Source organism: Saccopteryx bilineata, chromosome 4 (assembly GCF_036850765.1).
Source record: "Saccopteryx bilineata isolate mSacBil1 chromosome 4, mSacBil1_pri_phased_curated, whole genome shotgun sequence".
NCBI classification, from domain to species: Eukaryota; Metazoa; Chordata; class Mammalia; order Chiroptera; family Emballonuridae; genus Saccopteryx; species Saccopteryx bilineata.
In genome coordinates this window covers 43,210,164-43,225,901 of record NC_089493.1, presented here as the reverse complement: position 1 = coordinate 43,225,901, position 15,738 = coordinate 43,210,164, and positions in this window count along the sequence as shown.

The window sequence follows — 15,738 nt, the reverse complement described above, 5'->3', positions numbered from 1 at the left end:
GTCACAGTTGATGGTGGTTTTTTTTTTTTTAATTATTGATTAATTTTAGAAATAGAGGAAGGGAGAGATAGAGACAGAAACATCGGTCTGTTTTCTGTATGTGCCCTGACTGGGGATTGAACCCTTAACCTTTGTACATAGGAACGATTCTTTAACCAACTAAGCTATACAGGCAGGGCACCGTTGATGGTGTTTTATGTCACACATTAGTACAGCTAAATATATACCCATGAAAAAAAACCTTTCTCTCCAGTACTGCCAAAAGTGCTGAGGGTCCATAAAACATTTTGAAAACAGAAAACACAGACAGGTGCCAATACAGACTCTTGTTCTTTACTACTACCCCCAAAAGATCCAAAGTTCCCCAAATGTATCTTATTTGGTCAAATACATGTTAAATCCAGGTCCGTGTTTTCTTGAAAACTGCATTAGCAGCTAGGAGAATATTCTTTACTAGATTCATATAATGTCTGTCTTCCTTGAAATGCCTTCATTACCCCTTGGGACAACTACAATTCAGATTTCCATTAAGGTCCACGCCTAACTTCCTTCAAGAAACTTCTGCTGCTACATATTACACTGCAATAACTCCTCTCTAAATTTGTAAAGTAAAAAAAAAAAATTAAGAAAATAAAACACTAAAAGGCAAATTTAAACACGACAAAAGTAATGACTGGCTGCTATGGCCTGCCCAGCACTGTTCTCAAAGATGGCGGGTAGGAAGACTGGCTGTTCAGAAGAGCCTATGCGGGCAACCCATCAGGAAGCAGGAAAGCCAAGGGTGGTCTCCATGTCCACAGTTCTCCCAGATCGAGCTCATGAAACAGCTGCCAACTATCTGGGGGATTCCTGGAATTACTGTCTCTTTCCTGGAAGTCCCAGTAACCAGAGGGCCCAGAATCATTCCAGGTATATTTAAGCTTGAGTAGGCAACTGCCACTAGGTGGCACCAAACTGTGGCCAGGACCAGGCGGATTTAGATGGCACAGGCCCCTGGAACTCCCAGATGGCGAGTTGGGCAACCTCACCCTGGTCATTTCATTAATCTTGCATTATGATGCCAGGTTTTAAGCAAGTGAATTTTGGGGACCATGTCTCCCTCATCATGAAGAGAGCTATACTTAGTACTGCAGTCAATTTTATACAGTGTTATTTTTGAGTTTGTATTTTTCAACCCCCAGCCAAACTGCAAGCTCAGCAGGCAGAGGAATCATGTTTTCTCTAGCTCTTGTATACCCCAGTGTGGTATGGAGGAGGGGGAAATGTTCAACAACTTCCGCTTTTGTTGTACTGTTGAAGCTTTAGTAGAGTATGGATTGTCTTAATACGCATTTCTGTAACTTCCTGGATACAAACCTGTCTACCCTCAATACCCCTCCCCATTGTGCGCTCTCACATTTGCAGCGGGCTCTCCCATTTGGCTTTATCGTTGGCCACACTCTCAGGATGCAATCGGTTCAATCCCTTATCAGAAAAGTAAACAAAAGAACAAAACATCTTTATTCAAAATACCTCTGTGATTCCATTGCTTCGTAATAAACACAACTTTCTACTTTTCCTGATATTCTGGTTGTGTGTCTAGCTACTTAGCCAACCTCTGTTTGTTTTTCTCATCTATGCTAAGTGACTGGGGAAAATAGAAAGCACACACACACACACACACACACACACACACACACACTAGTGGTGTGCCCCTCTCAGGAGGAGCCACCAGCATAAAAGTCTGGAATGTGCTTGGCTTTGCACCCATCACAGCAAGGCATTAGAAATACTGGATTTAGTGTTGTGCGTCCACAGATATAAAATTAGGCCGACAGAAGTCTGGATCTGGGCCTCACTCCATACTGCTAACTTGTAGAGCAGTGGTAGCCAAAAGGGTTTGGAACGGTTGTCTCTCTACAGATGCTGCCATTCATTTCTGTGGGAACAGGACCACTTACATCTAATTACAGTTTCTGCTTAAATTAACAGGACAGATATGACAGCAAAAACTTCTTCAGACTAACTGGTGAGGAGACCTTTAGCTGACACAGCTTATGAAGTAGTTGGCTTGCAGCAAAGTAATGTCAATTTTAAAAAGTAATTTAGAATTCATATGGTTCCATCCAGCAATTTGTGGCAGCCAGCGAAAAATACGTGGGGTGGGGGGTGGGGGAACAGCCGAGTGGGCAGGCAGGAGCATACACCATTTTAGAGAGAAGAATAGATTATCTTACAGAGTCAACAATTTTAGAGAGATTAGGTTATTTTACACAGAACCATTACGCAGCTAATAAGCCTGGAGCCAACGTTTGAACCCTGACAGTTGAAATTCAGAGTCTTTTTCTTTTAACTGCCTCCAAGGATATCCAGTGCCCTAGCACACACTGAAGTGCTACTTTATCAAATAATTAAAGGAGATTCTGTGCTTAATACTGGTTTGATGACAGTACTACTGGCCTCCATTCTGGCCACTCAACTTGATGCTGTGAGATCCAAGGTGAGTAGACCCTTTAGGACTCTATAAATTCCTAGAATGGGTCATTAAGTGACCCACAGGATAGGGTCACTGCAAAAGTCTGTCTCCAGCCAGGAAAGGTGCCCAGGCTTCCTTGAGAAAGGCTGTCCCAGTAGATGCCCAAGGTTCGCAGAATTTTACCCAAACTGCCTTTTTTTTTTTTTTACAGAGAGAGAGAGAGAAAGTCAGAGAGAGGAATAGATAAGGACAGACAGACAGGAACGGAGAGAGATGAGAAGCCGTCAATCATCAGTTTTTGTTACGACACCTTAGTTGTTCATTGATTGCTTATGCCTTGACCGTGAGCCTTCAACATATGTGCCTTGACCGTGGGCCTTCAGCAGACCGAGTAACCTCTTGCTCGAGCCAGCGACCTTGGGTCCAAGCTGGTGGGCCTTGCTCAAACCAGATGAACCCGCGCTCAAGCTGGCGACCTTGGGGTCTCGAACCTGGGTCCTCCGCATCCCAGTCTGACGCTCTATCCACTGCGCCACTGCCTGGTCAGGCCCAAACTGCCCTCTTGCCTGTTCCACACCCTGTTCCACCTTTCAGTGAGCTAGACCTGTCTACTTACCTACCTGACCTTCCCGTTTGATGCCCCTTACCAGATTCCAGCTGTTGTCTTTATGACCTGGGCCTTCATTATCATCCCTTTACCTTGATGAAACAGCCTGGCAAACAGTCATTTTGGCGAAGGCTGGCCTTAGAGTCACACATACCCATGCTCTCACTGTCCCCAGACATAGCTCTCGCCTGGAAGAGACCACCCCGGCAATCATAGACGTAAGGGATCTGGGATGCTTGCTCCACTTGGAGTCTAGAAAAGACAAGGAGGGACTCAGTCTTATGATTTGTGAAAGTAGTTACTAAAAGTAAAGTTTGAAAATCTTGTTGTAGGGTTTCACAGCATACTAGATATAAGTATATTAGAAACAGATACAATATATACGAATATACGTATGCAAGCATGCACATAAGTAATATACATTTTCAAAAGGAACACATCCCATTTGAAAGCTGTATTTGAAAACGAAGCACTTAAATAAAGTTCTTTTAATTGTTCATCCTGAGACCTGATGTGAGGACAGGAAGTCCCTCTCTCTTGCAAAGGTAAAGTTCTGGAGAATGACCCAGAGGAGTCAGAATCATAAAATGATAGCTAACTTGTGTATGACTGAATGACTTTTTTATATTCTAAAAAGTTCTAAAGAATAAATTTGTTCCAGGAAGCTCCTTGATCAGATTTCAGCAAGCCAAAACCCCTGGGCTGAAATCTAGCCCACTGCCTGTTTTTGTAAATCAAGTGTTACAGGAACAGAGCCATGCCCATTTGTTTACATATTGTCTACCTACTTTCACACTGCAATGGCTAAGATGAGTGAGTATTTGGGACAGAGATCATGTGGTCCCTTAAAGGAAAAACTGTTTCCTTTCTATACCCACAACTTCTAACACCAAGTGTGTCCGTGTTTTCCCCCACACCAGCCAACTGTCCAACTCCCCAGACACCAGTTGGATGTCCTATGATTCAATTCTGACACTAATGACTCAGGGTTAGCAGAGATCCCAGGCTCAAAGTTCAGCCCCACAAGCCTGCCCAACTCATCAGACACCAATCACAACAAGTCTCAGGTTGTCACCTGTACTTCTGACCAACCCTTTATATCCTGGGGTTCCGACAACCCCCTCCTCAGGTTTGATAACTTGCTGGGACAGCTCATATACTCAGGAAACCACTTAGATTAATTGGTGTATTAAAAGAATATAGTAAAGGATACAAATGAACAGCCAGATGAAGAGGTACCCTGGGCGGGGTCTGGAAAGGCCCCGAGTGCAGGAGCTTCTGTCCGTGTGGAGTTGGGTGCGTCACCCTCCCACCGTGTGGATGTGTTCGCCAGCAGAGCAGCTCTCCAAACCCTCAAGTTTAGATTTTTATGGAGGTCTCATCATGTTGGTATAACTGATTATTAACTCAATCTCCAGTCCAGAGGACCGGGCGTGGGGCTGAAAGTTCTGGGCTTCGAATCCTGGCCTGGTCTTTCTGATGACCAGCCCCCAGCTGAAGTTATCTAGGTGCCCTGAGCCGCCAGTCATCTCATCAGCACACAGAACGACACCGTTACCGCTGCAGAGATTCCTAGGGCCTTAGACATTCTTACGTCAGGAATCTGAGTCAAAGATCAAATATTAGAACAAAAGATGCTCCTAAGCCCCCATATCACTCAGGAATTTCAAGATTTTTTAGGAGCTTTGTACAGAAACTGAGGATAAATATCAAATATATTTCTTATACCATACTGGAAAAACCTAAGATATTTACTACCTGCTCCTTTACAGAAAGTGTGCTGACCCCTGACCTAGCTGAGTAATAGGGGACATAGCTTACCATGTAGATTTTACCACCAAAAGGAGGCCTTGGCCCTGGCCAGTAGGCTCAGCGGTGGAGTGTCAGCCTGGCGTGTGGGGGACCCAGGTTCGATTCTCGGCCAGGGCACATAGGAGAAGCGCCCATTTGCTCCCCCCCTTCCTCTCTGTCTCTCTCTTCCCCTCCCACAGCCAGTGCTCCATTGGAGCAAAGATGGCCCGAGCACTGGGGATGGCTCTGTAGCCTCTGCCCCAGGCGCTAGAGTGGCTCTGGTCGCGGCAGAGCAGCCCCCTGGTGGGCAGAGCGTTGCCCCTGGTGGGCGTGCCGGGTGGGTCCCGGTCAGGCACATGCGGGAGTCTGTCTGATTGTCTCTCCCCGTTTCCAGCTTCAGAAAAAAAAAAAAAAAAAAGGAGGCCTCTTGGTAGGTCTACTTGAAGGCAAACAAAGACACCACCTCTGATGTCCAGAATTCAGGGCAGATTGTTCCAAATAGGTGATTTTTAAATTCAGACACTTCAGGCCCTGGTTGGTTGGCTCAGTAGTAGAGCATCAACCAGAGTATGGAAGTCCCAGATTTGATTCCTGGTCAGGGCACACAGAAGAAGCGGCCATACGCTTCTCTTCTTCTCCCCTTTCCCGTTCTCTCTCTCTCTTTCTGTCTCTCTCTTCCCCTCCTGCAGCCACAGCTCAATTGACTCTAGTGTGTTGGCTCCAGTCACTAAGAATAGTTCTGTGGAGCCTCTACCTCAGGTGCTAAAAATAGCTTGCTTATGAGCATGACCCCAGATGGGCAGAACATCATCCCCAGATAGGGGTCACCAGGTGGATCCCAGTCAGAGCACATACTGGAATCTGTCTCTCTATCTCCCCTCCTCTCACGTAAATAAATAAAAATAAATAAATAAAATAAATTTAGACACTTCACAGTCAATTATTGAAAACTCCAGTTTGAACTAAATAACAAGATATTTTTGCCAGTTACTTTCTCCAGGGGCTACTCAAATTATAAAATAAAATCATCACCTTTTATTCTCACAGTCTCAGACTAGCAAGAGTACATATTTGCCTGGTTGATTTAAATAATGAAGAATAACTGAAAAGAAAAAAAGCAGCTCATGGGGTTAATATAAAATCTCCATTTCCTTGGAGGTGAAGAGAAAAGAGTTGGGGAAAGAAATAGTGATAAGTATTTATTTTTCCTTAGAGTGAAAAAAAGCAATACTTTCAACTAAGTTTAAATAATTACTCGTTTAAATACCAGTGTGTGGAATAATAAAACAGAAATATAAGTTAGTGGTGTCTGCTCTTGCAAAATATCTTCTAGACACAGAAAACAATTCCAAAACATGCACAATGAACAAAATGAAACATACTTTTCCCCCCTATGAACTTAAGGGAGATAAAAGGGTGCTCCTCAAGCCCTCACTGTACTCGTGTTGAAGAAGCAGAGTTTAGGAGGTTAATAAAGCATGTGCTAAGCTCATGACTATGAATACAGCCATCTCCAAAAACCCTCGGGTGCATGCATAAAAATCTGATCTCTTTTGAGTATGCTTCTCATTTTATTTTACTCCCTTTTAAAAAGATGTTTTGGCCCTGGCCGGTTGGCTCAGTGGTAGAGCGTCGGCCTGGCGTGCGGGAGTCCCAGATTCGATTCCCGGCAAGGGCACACAAGAGAAGCTCCCATCTGCTTCTCCACCCCTCCCCTTCTCCTTCCTCTCTGTGTCTCTCTTCCCCTCCCGCAGCCAAGGCTCCATTGGAGCAAAGTTGGCTCTGGTGCTGAGGATGGCTCTGTGGCCTCTGCCTCAGGCGCTAGAATGGCTCTGGTTGCAACAGAGCAACGCCCCAGATGGGCAGAGCATTGCCCCCTGGTGGGCGTGCTGGGTGGATCCCAGTTGGGCGCATGCGGGAGTCTGTCTGACTACCTCCTCATTTCCAACTTCAGAAAAATACAAAAAAATAAAATAAATAAAAAATAAAAGAAAAAGATGTTTCTATTTTATTGATGTTATTGTTTGTATTACTCATTTGGTCGAGGGGAAGGAGACTACAGTTTGCAGCATCTCAGTTATGTAATTGACATATTCTTTAACACTCACTGCTCCAAGGCCAAGGTAGAAAAGCATCTGGGCTGGAAATCACAAGTAGCGATGTGGGTCTCATCTCTGTGTCTGTCTAGCTTTGCGATCCAAGGCCTACCTTTGTGCCTCAGGTTCCTCACCTGAAAAGTGTAGATCATGAAAGAAGCCCTAACCTATCAAAATGCAAGATGCAGGAATAAAATGAAGTAGAAGATAAAGACCAATTGTTAAAAAGTTAGTTCTAATAAAAATTAGAGTTTTCTTCAAGGGTATGTGTTTTCTTTTCTTCTTCTTTTTCTTTTTTCAAGTGAGAGGAGGGGAGATAGTGAGACAGACTCTTGCATGCATCCTAACAGGAATCTACCTGGCAACCCCTATCTAGGGCCAATGTTCAAGTACTGAGCTATTTTTAGTGCCTGAGGCTGATGTCCTCAGATCAACCAAGCCATCCTCAGCAGCCACTCTAATGCTTGAACCAATCAAGTCACTGCCTACGGGAGGGGAAGAGGGAGGGAAGAAGGAGAAGGAGGGGGAGAGAGAAGTAGATGGTCACTTCTCTTGTGTGCACTGACCAGGAATTGAACCTGGGATGTCTATATGCTGACCAACACTTTATCCACTGAGCCAACCAGCCAGGGCTGGAGTATGTGTTTTCAATTCAATATATCAAACATAAATGGAACCTTTTCTTACTTTGAGTGTGCTGACCATGTTAAAACAGAAAACCTCAATTAGTTTGGATAGACCAAGATCAACTATTGACTCCTGTCTCCCTCCAGCCCTCATTCACAAATGGTGCTGGTTCCAGCCATCTGTGGGGAGGGGGTGAGGCTGCAGGGGAAAACAACAGGAAGCAGGGAAGCCTAGGGCAGGGCCCCACATTCTCATATCCTCCCACCATTGGACCAATGCGAGTAGAGAGAATTACCTGGGGTATCTGAGAAATTACTGTCATTGTCTTGTCAGTACCAGACAGCCACAAGATCCAGAATTACCCACACTGATGTATAAGCCAGGGTAAGAAGCCACTGCAGGTTGTGTCAACCGAAGTGGGAAAGGGCTAGATTCGTACTGTTCATTTCTCCCCAGTACCCTGCAGCTCATTGAACAGGATTGCCCTGGCCATTCTTTTATAATCTGTCACTCACATTTCAGCCAATTTATCTTTTCAGCCCCCACTTATGTGAGCCGGGTAATGCTGACAAAAGTTGGCTTTAAATGGGGTGAAAAGCTAAATATTACCGGCACTCAGCTGATGTATTTGGTGGTGAGGAAATAGAAAAATCTAGCATATTGGCTTTACTGATAAAGCTTTTGGTGAAGGGCTCATTGCCACACAGTAGAATCTTGAGTTCTGACCAAATGAAGAGAGCATCTTGTCTGATGTAGAACCATGCTCACTGAATCTTAGAGTTGAGTATCAGCCAAGAACCACCTTTGAATTTGTAGATACTGAATGTCTCTTTGCTTTATCAATTAGAAACAATCATTTAGGGCTCAAGACCAATAATAAGATAAGGGAATAGTTTCCCCATGTCTTCCTAATGTGGTTACTCCGATATTAATATGCAAAATGAGAAAATATACATTACTGTCTATTGGTAAAAAGTACCGTTTTTACTCAGATCTCAAGCACATTTTGAAAGTGGAAACTGGCACAAAACCCTACTTAGGGAGTATGACCAGCATCCTTCAGATAGCCACTCCAGTGGATAAAGAAAGAGTGATAGAAATGGAAATATTAGCCTTCAGCACACGGCACTAGCCTCCTTCAGGCCACCAATATGCATTAGGATCAAAGGAAAGGCAATTTAAATTTGTTGGGCAGAAATTTTGCCCCCAGCCTCTGGGCAAGGCTGTTTTATTTGCTTGACCCTCTCTAGTCCTAAAACTATTTATGGTCAGATATTACCAAACGTGTGAAGAGTCACAGAACAAAATTACATTTCTTTTAACCAAGGGTAGGGGAAATAAGTTAATTTCATGCTATTTCTTGAGGTTAGATAACAAAATGCACATTTATCCAGGAAGAGAAATTATAGGCTTCTCTTTCCAAAATTGGTCGGCCTGAAAGGAAAAGCCCTGAACCCAGGAAATGGATGAGGCGAAGGCGTGAGAGTGCAGCCAGCTGGACGGAGACCCAGAGGCAGCCAGCTCGCTGCTCTCGGAGCAGAGTGCCCTGGGTGACAGCGCCTCATTGTGTGACCACAGTGAGGGCACCTCAGGGAAGTCCCTGACGATCGCCGTTTCTAACTGTAATGAACCCTGGTGGTCACAGCTTCCTAGGTAGCCGACCTCCAGATCAATGGCCCTTAAACATTAGTGAGCGTCACAGAAGGTCTGGGGCGGAGCCAATGATTTGTTTGCGTTTTTCACAAGTTCCCACGGAGATGCCGCAGCTGCTGGTCTGGGGGATCACACTTTGAGAATCCTGTCCTATATCAAGACAAGGACAATCTTAGACCAGGAAAGGATGAATAAACCCCTGTATTCCCTACTGAATTGTATTTGCATAGCAGATTCCATCATACAGTATTGACGAACAACCATGAGCTCTTCTCAGAGATTCACCGGGATTGATGTTTTAGGACACACATTCCCAGGGAATTGCAGACCAAGAAAGGGGCCTTTAAGGGCTGAGGGGCTAGGTGGACCCAAAGCTAAGGTGATGAGCTTGAGAGGAAACTCTAGTCCGATATTTTCAAAGCTCACTCTGATTATCACAAACTCAATAGACTTAATACAGAGCCCTGCCCAAAATGAGACCCACAAACACAGCAGTCCCTACAAACTGCTGACTTGTAGGCAGACACCTGATGAGTGACGTATCCCGAGGCTGGTGACACCGACTCCCGAGCCAATGCATCCAACAGGCCAGAGGATGATCTCAGCGCATGTGTTCTTAAATAACCCACAGACCAAGAGGAGATGGCTTAAATATATCCCCAATAATCCAGCCCTTCCATGCGACGCTGAGAGACTTAACAGGTCTTCCCTGTGGATTGGGCCTAAGAAGGGGGGATGAAGGGGTGGGGGAAATCTTTCAGACAACATGTTATAGCTTGAAAATTAATTTTCACCTGTACTGTCATTTGGTTCTTAAAATTTTACAAGTGTATTTGCATCATTCCCATTTTACAGATGAGGAAATAGACATTGGTGAGTTTTACCCCAGGTCAAAGACTTGAGATTCAAACCCAATGCATGATACCATGCTGCCTCTCGGAGGCCATGGCTCAGATATACAGCAACAGCCCTGGACCATGTCCCAAACAAAATGAGTAAGACAACCAGCAAAACTAAAGTTCTTCACGCCAAGCAAAGTGACAAGTGCACAGGACAAGGGGCAAGCTGGTTTGGCCAGCAAGTGATAGAAAAGCAAACAAAAACAAGATAAATTGGGATTTTTTTTTTTTTAAATAAAAAGACATTTACTTACACAGTGATTTCACAGTAATTAAATAAGACATTTCTGGCCCTGGCCGGTTGGCTCAGCGGTAGAGCGTCGGCCTGGCGTGCGGGGGACCCGGGTTCGATTCCCGGCCAGGGCACATAGGAGAAGTGCCCATTTGTTTCTCCACCCCCCCCCTCCTTCTTCTCTGTCTCTCTCTTCCCCTCCTGCAGCCAAGGCTCCATTGGAGCAAAGATGGCCCGGGCGCTGGGGATGGCTCCTTGGCCTCTGCCCCAGGCGCTAGAGTGGCTCTGGTCATGGCAGAGCAACCCCCCGGAGGGGCAGAGTATCGCCCCCTGGTGGGCAGAGCGTCACCCCCTGGTGGGCGTGCCGGGTGGATCCCGGTCGGGCCCATGCGGGAGTCTGTCTCTCCCCGTTTCCAGCTTCAGAAAAATACAAAAAAAAAAAAAGACATTTCTGAGGGCACACTTCAAGGTTGTTACATAAACTATCCTGAGGACCCTTACTCAGACGCCTCACTCACCCCTACTCCTGTAGACGTATTTTAATACTCAATTTTGCACTAGTTTTTATTTTAGGATTTTTTACAGAGAACCAGTATTACAGGAACTAAAACTGCTTTGTTGGAGGTGGTCAATTTCTGAAGCCCTGCAATGTTGAGAATGCTCGTTGAGACAGTTTTTAAATATGTGTGCACGGAGCTGCACTTCCCTCCTAAGCTCATTCGCCTCCTGCTCCTTATCTCTCGGAGTCCTGGGTCAGAGCCAGCCCGAGGCAGAACTGACAAATAGAAGTCACTTTTGCGCAGCACCTCCACATCCCTAATCCTCACCCTCCTCTAAACACCCCAGGTGTTTCCTCCCACCTTCCTTCACCCAAGGACTCAGTTTCTCTCCTTCCCAATCAAAATCTGCCTTCCAGAAAGGATATGATCAAAATTTTCCCTCTGAACCAATGGTTTTCTATTTCGGCAGTACATTAAAATCAACTTTTATGTTTTTTAAATATATATACTAATGCCTGAGCTCTATCCTAAACCAAGTGAATCAGAATCTTTGACAATATAGCTCTGGCTTCAGTGTTTTTTAAAACAATTCTTCATGTGATTCTAACACATAGCCAGGATGGAGATTCACTGCCTATACATTCATGAGAGGGCTTATTAAATTACTCTTTCTGGAAAGATTTGTAATTTATACCATAATAAAGTCCTGATAATGGGATTTTTCAAGCAGGTCATAGATGGATGCAGAGTACAGTGAGAAATGGAGGGAAGAAGAGAGGACCCCTGTGTTGAAATCACCCATGAGGGTGGATAGCCTATGGTTTTCATCTTCACTAGTGAGCTTCATGGGACTGATGACTGGAGCATCCATCAGATGTGCATTTGGCTTAAGGTCATTCTATCTCATGGTTTGCCTCTTGGATGCAGTACCCTTTGGCCGGTGTTCATGTTGCCTACCCTTAGATCCTTCAGTTACCTCTGCTTTTTCTTCATGTTGTCAGATTCTTTTCCTCTCAGACCTGATTCAAATATCTGCCCGTGATTTCCATAATTCATCTAAGTCAGTAAGGGGCCCCAAGTTATTTAACATGGTAAGTAAGTGTTGTGATGACAGTCCCCGGTCTTCCTATGAAGAGATGGATTAAAGCTGGGTATCGCAGAGCAGATTTCATGGGGTGGCAGTTTGGGGGGATCACTGAGAAAGCAAGGTCTGGTTCTCAGTTTTGTGGGCTCTCAACCACAGTTTTATCATTGCACTTGAGAGTGACCAGGCCTTTATGAGGTGGCTCATACTAATATACCACACACGTCATAACCCAACATACCCATTTTATTGCGATCTTTGATTGCTAAATAGACTACTCCTGTTGGCTAGCCTACATCTTAGTTTAGGAAATTAAATTCAGGGAAAGAGCTTTCTTAGTGAGAACAGAGGTAGAAAAAAGGTATAAAACAAAGACAGGCCTCCACAAAAATGTTTCCTGAGGTCCTAGCTAGAAATTCCAGAAAACCAGAGATTCCTACATTTTAGAAATGTCTCTTTTTCTCCTTGCCTTTGAAACAAAGACCTGATTTTCAAGAGTTAGACTTTGGTAGTGGCAGGAAAATCAGCTCAAGAGGAAACCTTTGCGCCTGATTGGGCGGTGGTGCAGTAGATAGTGTTGGACTTGAATACGGAGGACCCAGGTTGAAACCCCAAGGATGCTGGCTTGAGTGTGGGCTCATCCAACTTGAGTGGCACAGGCTCACCAGCTTGAGCACAGGGTCACTGGCTTGAGTGTGGGATCATAGACATGACCCCAAGGTCACTGGCTTGAGCCCAAAGGTCATTGGCTTGAAGCCCAAGGTCGCTAGCTTGAGAATAAGGTTGTAAGCTTGAGCAAGGGGTCACTCGCTATGCTGTAAGCCCCTCAGTCAAGGCACATATGAGAAAGCAATCAATGAACAACTACGGTGCTGCAACAAGGAATTGATGCTTCTCATCTCTCTCTCTCTCTCCCTTCCTATCTGTCTGTCGCTATCTGTCCCTCTCTCTGACTCTCTCTCTGTCTCTGTCAAAAAAAAAGAAAAAAGAAAAGAAAAAAAAAAGAGGAAACCTTTGTTAAAGGGATATTGCCAAAGAGAGTCAGTTACCCGACATCTGCTGCAATCTCTTCAATCAGACCAGTGGTTTTCAAATCTGCACATTAGGATCACATGGAACCTTTAAAAAAATTCTGCTACCTTGGCTAGACACTAGAACAATCAGATCAGTGTCCCTAGAGCTGGGAGCCCATGGCATCAAGATGTTAGGGGTTCTAATAATATTATAAGAAATGTGTTGCCAATCAACGCAGGTTATTTTATATTTTTGTAACTCCCCTGGGATGATTCCAAAGGAAAGCCAAGTTTGTGAACTACTGAACTATATCTGTGAAACCAATTAGCATATCCACAGCCAGATTCCCTCTCCCTCCGATGGGGCTGGAAATAAATCCCTACTCCCTATTCTGTCTGCCATCCTGTTTGAGGGTTCAGGGTAAGGAAAGTTTGTAGTTAGTTACATTTATATGCCAGACACTGAAAAGGTGTTTACATACATGCCTCACTAGTTCTGAACATAAGCTGCACATCCCAACCCACAGGGCTGAGCTTCCTAAAAATACATATGCTAACCACAACCTCCCAGGTCTCCTGAATTGGAAACTCTGAGACTGGGTGCTGGGGATTTGAAGATCTTTAAAACTCTCCCAAAGGAGTTGATTGAAAACAAAGGTTGAGAATTTCTGAGCCATGTAGATCACCTGGACCTTGTGACATCTTTTGGCACTTGTCATATCAATCTTTATACAGCTAGGCTAGGTTATGATATGAACCAACCAGATGAATGCCGATGGTATCAATATATTAGAAGTGGTGAAAATACTACAGAATGTATTGCCAGTGAACTCGGGTTCCTCGGCATACCTCCTAATGTAAGAGCAAAAGGTAACACAGTCAATTTTCTACTGAAGTAGATGAACTTTCAGAATAAATTAAGAGGGAGATAAAAGAAAAGCATTTTTTGCCAGTGTTGACCCCTCCTCACTAAGCGAATGTTAAACAAGCATTTTCAACACCCACAGTGCTCACAAATGTCAATCCAGCCCTCATATCATGTCAGATGTCACTAATGCTGTTTGGATTGGTTGTTTCCATGTATTCTGTATAATAAGCAACAAAGACAATAGTGTTGCCATTTACTGAGCACAACTATATTTCTGGCACTAAGTCTTATTACAACTTTTTACTTCCTACCAAAACTCGACTTTTCCCTGGATTTGGCATTCTGAGGGGTTGGGATTTAATTTTTGGGCCTATAGACTTAGGTTTGCCTGCTATACTTCTCAGAAAATCCTCATTAAGATTTGATAAGTTACCTACGCAATTCTTATGAATAAATTTAGCAAAGCTGTTTCCATTTTTTGCAATCACTCAATCATCCCCTGGCAAGAGACTGCAAGTCCAAAGGCAGAAAGGAAATTTGGATTTAATGACTGTTTGCAACAGATATGCCAATATGATTTTCATACATTTTTTTTACTATCACTTGGGTTTACTTTGTTAGCTTTTACATATCCAACACATACTTCTGCGGCAAAAAACAGGCTTTTGAAATGCTAACAGAAAGAAGTATTATAGACATCCACTTATCAGGTTAGAATATAGTCTAAACCCAAAGCATCCCATCACTGAGGTTTCTGTAAGAAAACTCTATTGATGCAGCGACGAAACGCAGACACAACCTGTGGCACTGTGTGTCACCACCCCACTCCATAGGCTGCGAGGAACTGAGGCCTCCAGGTGCTCCCAGAGCCAGGATGTCTCCTGGGAAGTGCAGGTCAGCCCTTAAATCTGGACCTTTGACAACACAAAATGATAAGGGGGAAATATCCGACTGCAACTGCCGGAGAAAATTGCGATTGTCTGTATTTTCCCAAAAATTTAATGCGTGTTTTACTTCTTAAGATGTTTCCTAAAGTTACATAATTAAACACATAATAAGAACACAGGTCAAACGCTAAATTACTTGGTCTTCACAGATAGCTCTTCCTCGCTTCTCATAAGCCCACTGTGCTGTGCTGAAGTGGCTCCGTAAGAAACACGACGGTGACTGTCGGAAAACCCATCTGTTAACTTCATTCCTGTGCATCTTCTTTTCCTAGTTTTGTCTTGTTTTGGAGGTTGTGATTTAGTTAACTGTATTTTAATAATGTGTGCTTTTTAAAAAAATACTGTGTGCTTTTCAAAAATTTTTTATTGATTGATTTTAGAGAGAAAGGAAGGGGAGGGAGAGACAGAGACATGAATTTGTGGTTTCGCATAGTTATGCATTCATTAGTTGATTCTTGTATGTGTCCTGGCCGGAGATCGAACTCACAACCTTGGTGTATCAGAACGATGCTCTGACTGAGCTCCTAGGCCAGGGCTTTTAAATCAATTTGTTGTCACAGCTAATAAAACAACAAATACAATGCTGAATTATTGACCTACTCCTTAGCAAAGCTTCACTAGAAAACTTGTAACACCAGGAGGAGGCTTGGAGGGTATTTCTTAAAATTTCTCCAGATATCTTATACAACCCACACGAAGCCAGTAATGACATTCTAATCACTGCAAATATCAACAGCTAACATTGTATTTTAAGAATCAAATCAGGATTATTATAATCATACTGACTCCTCTTAAGAAATTAAACTATAGAGAAAAAAAAACAAAACAAAATGTCATCTCTTGGTCATAGTCTTACACAGAAAGAAACATTTTCATTGTAAATGTGCCTTTTAGAGCCTTTAAATTTCAAAAAGATGAGAAGGAGGATGGATCCTGTGTACTTACTAATCTGTAAATAGAGCACCA